Below are 8,685 nucleotides of genomic sequence, written 5' to 3' on the forward strand. Positions count from 1 at the left end.
CTTTTGCGCTCTTTTGTCTCCTTTACTGTGGCCACAGAGCAAAAAATCGAACAGTGGTAGCACAGTCATTTAGTGGTTGACCGCTATAGATCTAAAGATAGGTGAACTGCAGCTTGTGAATGTCAGAGAGGAAAGCTGTGAACAAGTTTTGAGTGCTCTTAGTAATTTATCTGTGATTAACACAGAGTAATTTGGTCTGTATTATTATTATTATTATTATTATTATTATTATTATTATTATTACTTGACATATACACAGTATGTGGACACAGTCTTGTGCTTCATGATATTTAAAAAATATGTGCTTCCTGTTCAGTATCAATCAAAGTACAGCTGCTGCTAACACATATGGATCAGGCAGGTCTGACTTTTCTTCTGTTTCTTATATAAACAGTTTAAGTGTCTCACTTTACATCATGTTCTTCCTGTTTGTAAACTGCTGTGAGTGCTGCAACACCCAGTCTGTAGTCACTATTTAATATTCAAGCAGAATAGAATGAATACCTGAATTATCAACTGCCTTTTTCCTCACATCTATTAATGAATCATATCATTAATTATGTCCATTTGCAGATTAACTTAAAGTATAAGAATCCTGCAGTAGCCCTGGTTCACAACTGTTACTGCAAAACAGTTCAATAGCTGTCAGTTATGACATTACAGAGCTTTACAGCGTTATCTGCTAACACAGGGCAGGACGGCAGGATGGTGTAGATGTGTCTCATTTATGTACCTTTTTTTTTTTCGGACCATAAGGCATACTGTCGATGAACAGGTCAGTTTTCATACATAAGGTGCACAGAATGATCATTAAGCGAAACAAAACAGTCAGATAAGTCAAACTTTACTCAACTCATTCTTCTTAATTCCTCCAATTCTGTACCATTGATTCAATAATGATGAATTTTCTCACAGCTGCTCTATTCCCATGTTGTTGCAGTATATTAATGACTAACCTCATATTGTGGATGGATTATCTCAGTTGTTCTTCTGACTGAAGTTTGGTCTGTTTACAGCATCCTGCCATGCGACTGCATTTGTCCCTAACCATCGGGAAACCTCAAGTTAACTTTTATAGAGTGGAAAAAAGTTAGAATTCATCCTCGAGCTTTAGTGTTTATCTTATGCTTACGTAGCTGTTTTGCTAGCGATCACATAGGACATCAATATATACCAGCTAGCCCATCTTCAGTAACCCTACCAACGTCACTGCTGTTTAGTTTTCTGTCTTAATTTATGTTGGAAGTGATAACAGAGTTGTACGTTTTAGTTTTTTCAGAAATCTCTCAGTCAGAACATGGCATCCGGTCTTAAGTCTGACGTCATTAGCCATGTCTGGATCCAAACTCTGCTGCAGATCCCAAAGCCAAACCATCATTGCCGAGAGAGGCTGACAATGATCACTGACTGTTTGTTGAGATTAAACAGAACAAGATACAAAGTATTAAAACAAGTTAAAAACACAACAGCCTTATTAAACGGAGAATAGTTTGGGCCCGAAAGCAAGATTCATCACGTCTTCACTTAAAGTCTAGATATCATGTTTTGGTGGAAGCTAGCGAGCTAACTTCCTGCTAACTACTAACATCTAGTTTGTGAAACAAAGAAATCCCTCGCAGTTTAACCATCACAGGTAGTTTTTTCCTGTGCCTGTGTTCACGACAAAGCTCAGAACCACAGAGTAAGATTATTTATAGCTCTGTGCTGAGGCTGAGCTGCAAGATCAGACTGCACATCTGACAGTGTGATGTTAAAAAGCTGGAAATCAGATCAACCGCCAACTAAAAGTCAGCTGAAATAGACTCTACAGTAATTAGAAAGCAGGCTACATTATGAGTTTTAGTACTGCTAATTAGAGCCGTCCTTTTAAAATGATGCCATCAAAGTTCACTCCACTGCTGAAAAACAGATAGTGACCTCAGTCTCACAGGGGTTATAAATGACACACTATTCCTTTTACTTCTGTCATCTAGAGCGGGTCAGCTACTAATACAAGGTTGCTGGTTCAATCCCTGGCTGCTCCAGGCTTCATGTTCCAGTATCCTTGGGCAAGATACTGGTCCAGAGTTGCTCCTGATGCTTTCATCATTGTGTCAATGTTAGACTGAAAACACTTTGCAACACAGTTACACGACTAAGCATGTAGTAGACACACAGTTCTACATGTGGATGTCACACGTTTTATGGATGTAATAGGTTGCAGTAAACTGCAGTGCCAGCAGAGGGAGACATTTTATTTCAAGCCAACATGAAAACAGTCATGGAAAACATTTAAAGAAACATTATTAACAGATTTAGATCTGCCGCCTAGCTCAATCATTTCTGGCATCTGGTATGTACTTCATACCTTCCTTGGTCATTTGCAACTGTGTCTGAATAATTGAGACTTGCTGTATAAAGTGTTTTGAGTCCTCAGGTAGAATAGAGCAGAGTTTTATAAGAACCAATGCATTTACCATTTACATTTGACTTGTAGCCTGAGTCATTATGACATGCAATGTGGACTGATTGTTGTACAGCCATCTCTGCTAGACTTGAGCACCCAAAATGCTTAATGTACAGAATTTAATGAGCAGGCTTCAAAATGTTTAACTTATTTAGACTAATTTCATTAATAATCCATTTTCCAGTTCCATTTACTCCAATATTTTAAAAACCATAACACTGGTTCACAGACCCATGATCATGACAATAACTCCAGGACCCTTGGTACACTGTTCACTTTACATCAAGGACATGCTGGCAGGTGAGAGTGGAGTGGGATCTCAAATTTAATTTACATTAACTGTGATTTCTCTTTCTTCAAAGTAGAACATCTGTGGATGAGAGAGCTGCAGGACTGTGATGATGGGGAATACTTTGCTGGCATTATTCTGTAAGTACACTGATTTTCTCTGTTTGTGTGCCACTAACTGAGAAAAAAAAATCTCTCTGTTACTTTGAGAGTTTGATTAGATCCAGTTGGGTTTTTTTTTTTTGTTGTTGTTGTTCTTATTGATTTAAACATTTTTTAAAGTTACTTTGAGTTGAGTTTCTTTTACTTCTTCATTATTTTACAAATTACAAAAAGTCAATTATGTTTTTGTGATGTTTCGAGCCTGTTTATTATCACATAATATATGGGTACAAATATGTTGATGGGGCATCTGAAAAATCTGTTTATGATTGATAAAGTGTGGATATTAATCTTTATTCTAGTGTTCAGTACATTCTTCTCAGGAAATGCTGAAGGTGAGAAATTGTTTTCTTTGTTTTCCATTTGTGTGATGTGTTTAGTACTTACTTTTTTGCAGCTCCTTTTTTTTCTTATATTTGATAAAATTATATAGTTTTATATACTTAATTATGTGTGTAACATTGGGATATTACATACATGTTGTTAAACTCACCCATGAGGCTAATTCTCTGGTTTTGTACTTCATGCAGATCAGTTTTCTTTTTGTGAATTCATCTGGTTTTCTCAGCAGATTCCAATAGTAATCCAGAATAAGCCACTGCTGAGAATATGAGAACAACCACAAACACAGACAGTTTCATATTCTTCTTTGTAGTGATTATCTCACAAACTCACTTTTAAAAGTCTCTGAAACTTAAATGAAAATGTTTAGATTAATATGTGAAACTATAGCCTCCATATACATCCATGTGTTGTAATCTCATGACTCCAGTGTGAGTCATGTTTTAATTTGGATGAGATATTCTGCAACATTCATTTTATTTCTTTTAACTCAACAGCAAATAAACCTAGAGCCACACTGAGAGCACAAAGTTCAGTCATACCAGCAGGGGGCAGTGTGACACTGAGCTGCTCTGTGGAGGGCTCTGCTGGCTGGAAGTTTGACTGGTTCAGACGTGATTCAGAGTTTTCTGGAGCTCAGAAAATAGGAGCTGGAAGATCAGAGCACACTATCAGTATTTCAGAAGGAGGCATCTATTACTGCATTGGAAGGAGAGGAGATCCAGTTTTCTACACAGAGTACAGTGCTCCAGTTACAATTCAGAAACAACGTGAGGGTGAAATTTTGTTGTGAAACACAGTAAAACAAAAATTCATGATTAAATTAAAGTAGAACTTTGTAACTTTGATTTTATTTCGTTCACTGTTGGTTTGTTCATGAATATTTGTGTTTATTTGTTTGTTGAACAGTTTGGGCTGCTGTGAAACTGCAGCACAGCTGGTCTCAGATATTCACTGGTGAGACAATCACTCTCAGATGTGAGATTCAGGGAGGTGAAGGAAAGGTGTGGAAATATGAATGGACAGCACCCAACACAAACAGCCCTCCAACATCCAGTGAATACAGGACCAGCAGAGTTTCAGTGTCCCACAGTGGAGACTACAGATGTCGGGGTAGCAGTGACTATCTCTTAACAGGATGGAGTGATGCCTTCAGACTGACAGTTTCATGTGAGTTGGACCATGATTCATGCTGACATTTAATGTTTTCATGTTTACATTTGTCTACTACTCATTGGTGTTCATTCAAAACTGAACTGGTATTTGAAGTTTTAATATTTATTTTCTTATTAATTAATTAATTTTCGTATTGTTATTTTCCCTGAACTAAATGATAACATGATGTATGTTTTCCTGTTTCTTCAACAGCAAGTAAACCCAGAGCCACACTGACAGCACAACGTTCAATCATACCAGCAGGGGGCAGTGTGACACTGAGCTGCTCTGTGGAGGGCTCTGCTGGCTGGAAGTTTGACTGGTTCAGACGTGATTCAGTCTCTTCTAAAGCTCAGCTCATGAGAGGAAATGAAGCAAACAGAGTTATTAGTGTCTCACAAGGAGGTCTGTACCACTGCAGAGGAGGGAGAGGAGATCCAGTTTACTACACAGAGGACAGCAGTGACGTCACAGTTACAGAAACTCGTGAGATTAATAATTTTATTGCTGCCAAACTGAGAGATGTTATGTTGTGTTCTGTGCTAACAATTTCATTCAACAACTATGTTTATTAAACCTGAGATGAGAGACAACTCCTGACAAATAGAAGAATTTATTCAGTCTTATTTTTTTTTATCTTCATGTTTCTTCTTGTGTCTAACCAGATATTTTCCTGTGAACAGTTCCCAGTAAGCCCACTGTGACCCTGCAGCCATCCTGGACTCAGATATACAGCGGTGAGACAGTCACTGTCAGATGTGAGATTCAGGGAGGTGAAGGAGCTCAGTGGACGTATGAATGGAGAGCAGCCAAGTTAAACACACCTCCAACATCCAATGAATACAGAATCATCAGAGCTACTGAGTCTGACAGTGGAGGATACAGCTGCCGGGGCAGAAGGGACTATTTCTTCTCAGAGTGGAGTGATATCATCACACTGACTGTATCATGTAAGATCTTTCATCCAGAGTATCTAAATAAGGAAAAAGCACTTCTTCTTTCTTACAGCTTTATAACTGTCTTTCATGTTGGTCAGTAAAATGTTTAGTTTTTATTCCAACAACAAAAACCTGAACAGCAGCTTTTTATTCACAGTGAAGAGAACAAAACATATGAGAGTAACTTCTCTGCTGTGCAGCTCTAATACATGAAAGATGAAATGCAGAACAAATGCTGAATCTGTCTCAGCTGCTCCACCACATCCACTAAGAAACATTAAATCCACTGATTGTTCCTCATGTGTGTTTTTAACTTAGAAATGCAGCAAATTAAATATGAAAGATTAGTGTTGTGTTTGTGTGATAGTTGTACAGTTTGTTGCAGCTTCACCATTAAAGTTATGTGATATTTATTATTTCCATATTTCCACCAAGTTATTTCAACTGGTTTGATTCAGTCATTGACTTTTGTTCTTTTTCTAAACTGAACTGCAGATAAACCAAAGGCCAAACTGAGAGCTGATAACACAGCTGTTCCAGTAGGGGGCAGTGTGACCCTGACCTGCTCTGTGAACCCATCATCATCATCTGGATGGAAATACTACTGGTACAGAGATGAGAAATCCTCTGAAGCCCTGACTACACAAGATGCAGTTTTCCACTCAAATGGACAAATCAGTGTCTCACAGGAAGGACTCTACAGGTGCAGAGGAGGAAGAGGAAACCCAGTTTACTACACAGAGGACAGCCAGTCAGTCAGGATGTGGAAAACTGGTGAGTTCAAAGTTAACGAACCAAAAATCACTACATTTGATGGAAATTGACCCCTTTTGTCATTCATTTACTCATTTTGTGAATACATACAGTCCCAATCAGACCTGTTGTGACTCTGTATCCAAACTGGTCTGAGATATACAGAGGAGAGACGATCACTGTCAGATGTGAGATCCATGGAGGAGACACTGAGTGGGATTATGAGTGGGAAACAAACAGCATGATAAAAGCTCCAAATCAAAATGAATACAGGATTAGATCTGCTTCATCATCCAACAGTGGAAACTATCGCTGTAAGGGCAGAATGAAAAGTTCACAGCATGAAACAACAGAGTGGAGTGATTCAGTCACACTGACAGTTTCTGACAGTAAGTAGAGTCATAGTTCATTTAACCTGGAAATAGAAACAGTTTGTAAAAATATGTTTTTATTAGTACATGTTGAGATATTTGACATGTTTAGATAGTCTCACTCTTAAAGTTCATCATAAATATTTGTGAGTCAACATTTTAGTGACATTGAATTCAGAGTTAAGAGACGAAAGATTGAGAGCAAATCTTTGTTGAACAGATAAACCCCGTCCTGTCCTCACTGTGTCTCCATCATGGCTGAGTCCTGGAGCCTCAGTAACTCTGAACTGTGAGGTTGAACATCCGTCTGCAGGATGGAGCTTCTACTGGTATAAAGCTGTTCCTGATCTATCAGAGAAATCCTCCAGTTATGAGCTGCTACCTGATGGCAGTGGGACTGCACAGGACTCCTACATCATTCATGGACAGACACACACAGCAGGATATGTGTGCAGAGCTGGAAGAGGAGACCCAGAGTATCACACTGATCACAGTCAACCAAAGTTTGTCTGGTCTGCAGGTCAGTTTGATTCTATCTTTTTTCAAGTAATGCAACAACCAAAAAATGTGAATTAATGGGTTGTTTTTGGCTTAGCATTGAAAGTGAAAATTATAGTTTGACCAATACGAACACTGTGTCTTTTAGCACTGACCTTTAAACATTAAAGCAAAAGAATATTTTCACTGTGATATTTTGAATCCTAACATCTGTGAGCTTTGTGTCTTCACTGCATGTTGTTTCCAGATGTTCATTCAGCAGCGTCTCTCACAGTGAGTCCTGACAGAGTGCAACACTTCACCTCTGACTCTGTCTCACTGACCTGTGAGGGAAACTTCACTGAGTGGAGAGTGAGGAAGTTCTCTGAGGACGGCCGACTGTACTCTGACTGTAGGAGAATGACTGGATCCACATGTGACATCAACATATTAAAGTCAGATACTGCAGTGTACTGGTGTGAGTCTGGATCAGGAGATTTCAGCAATGCAGTCAACATCACTGTACAGAGTATGTTATTATACATTCATCATGTTCTTTTGGTCATTTTTTTCCCGTTTATGTTATTTATTAGCTCATAGTGTTTCCCCACTACGGTACTGTTTGAAAGTAAATCTATCAAAAAGAGACAAAAAGTGGGACATTTAGGCAATTGTAAGTCTTATTTTAGCTCGACCCTTATCAGTGAATAAGCAGTAAATGTCATGAAAAAAAGAAAAATTGTTTTCATAATTCTGCTAGAGGTGGGGTCGCCGCTGCATAGAGTTTTCAGAGTACCAAATATTCCTTTTTAACATATATACTAAAAAAAAAAAATTAATAAAAAGAAAATCGTAAACTCAACAGAAACCCATCAAATCAGAGTACATCTAAAATAACACCTCATGTTCCTCTTTTCTTGTGTGGCTGTGTTTGATATGTGCTAATGCATAAACAAGCAGCTGGTGAGTAGACAGATTTGATTTGGAATGTCTTATGAGATTAACGTTTGGTGTCTAAGGCACTATATATTTTATAGGTCATATGTATATTTGGTAAAAAAAAAAAAAGTTCCTTTTAGGAAATGTACAGTAGTTCTTCAACACATCACAACCCTAACCTTCAGAAAACCTTCAAAAAGCTGAAGTTGCCAAAATAACATGATGATGTGATTTTTGTGACCTTCAGCTTTTTTTTTCTCAAGGTTACCCACTGACTAACAGGAACATCATTCATTATTTCACAGATAATTATTATGGTCCTATCCTGGTGAGTCCTGTTCATCCTGTGACTGAGGGAGCTTCTGTTAGTCTGAGCTGCAGTTTGAGAAAAACACAAAAAATACTTTCTAATGTGTTTTTCTATCACAATTACAAACTTATTCAAAATGATACCCGAGGGGAGCTGAAGATCTCTGCAGTGTCAAAGTCTGATGAAGGTTTCTACAAGTGTCAGTACTCAGGAAGAGAGTCAGCACAGAGCTGGATGTCAGTTAAAGGTGAGCAGGATCAAAACATTTGATGGATTTCTGCAAATGATTAACATAGCCACCATAGAGTATATTAATGAGTATGTGTTTGTCTTTCTTTCACCTGACTCTACTTTCGTAAGAACATTTTTAGAAAGATTTCTCAAGTCTCTAAATGTTTACTGCTAATGTTTACAGTCACAGTAGCTCCATCAGGATCTAAAAGGACTTCATGTCCTGTGTGGTTGGTTGTTGGACTTGTTTGTGGAGTCTCTCTTCTTCTTATT

The 8,685-nt window shown here is 38.1% G+C and overlaps 1 long non-coding RNA gene across 1 annotated transcript; it reads left to right on the forward strand.

Moving 5' to 3' along the window:
* Positions 1-1,799: 1,799 nt before the first annotated feature.
* On the forward strand, positions 1,800-4,008 carry LOC145425446 (uncharacterized). The gene is made up of 3 exons (XR_013906133.1): positions 1,800-2,875; positions 3,199-3,231; positions 3,736-4,008. It is a non-coding gene; the product is annotated as an uncharacterized LOC145425446 (long non-coding RNA).
* The last annotated feature ends 4,677 nt before the right edge of the window (positions 4,009-8,685 follow it).

Source organism: Astatotilapia calliptera, chromosome 3, assembly GCF_964374335.1.
Source record: "Astatotilapia calliptera chromosome 3, fAstCal68.1, whole genome shotgun sequence".
NCBI lineage: Eukaryota > Metazoa > Chordata > Actinopteri > Cichliformes > Cichlidae > Astatotilapia > Astatotilapia calliptera.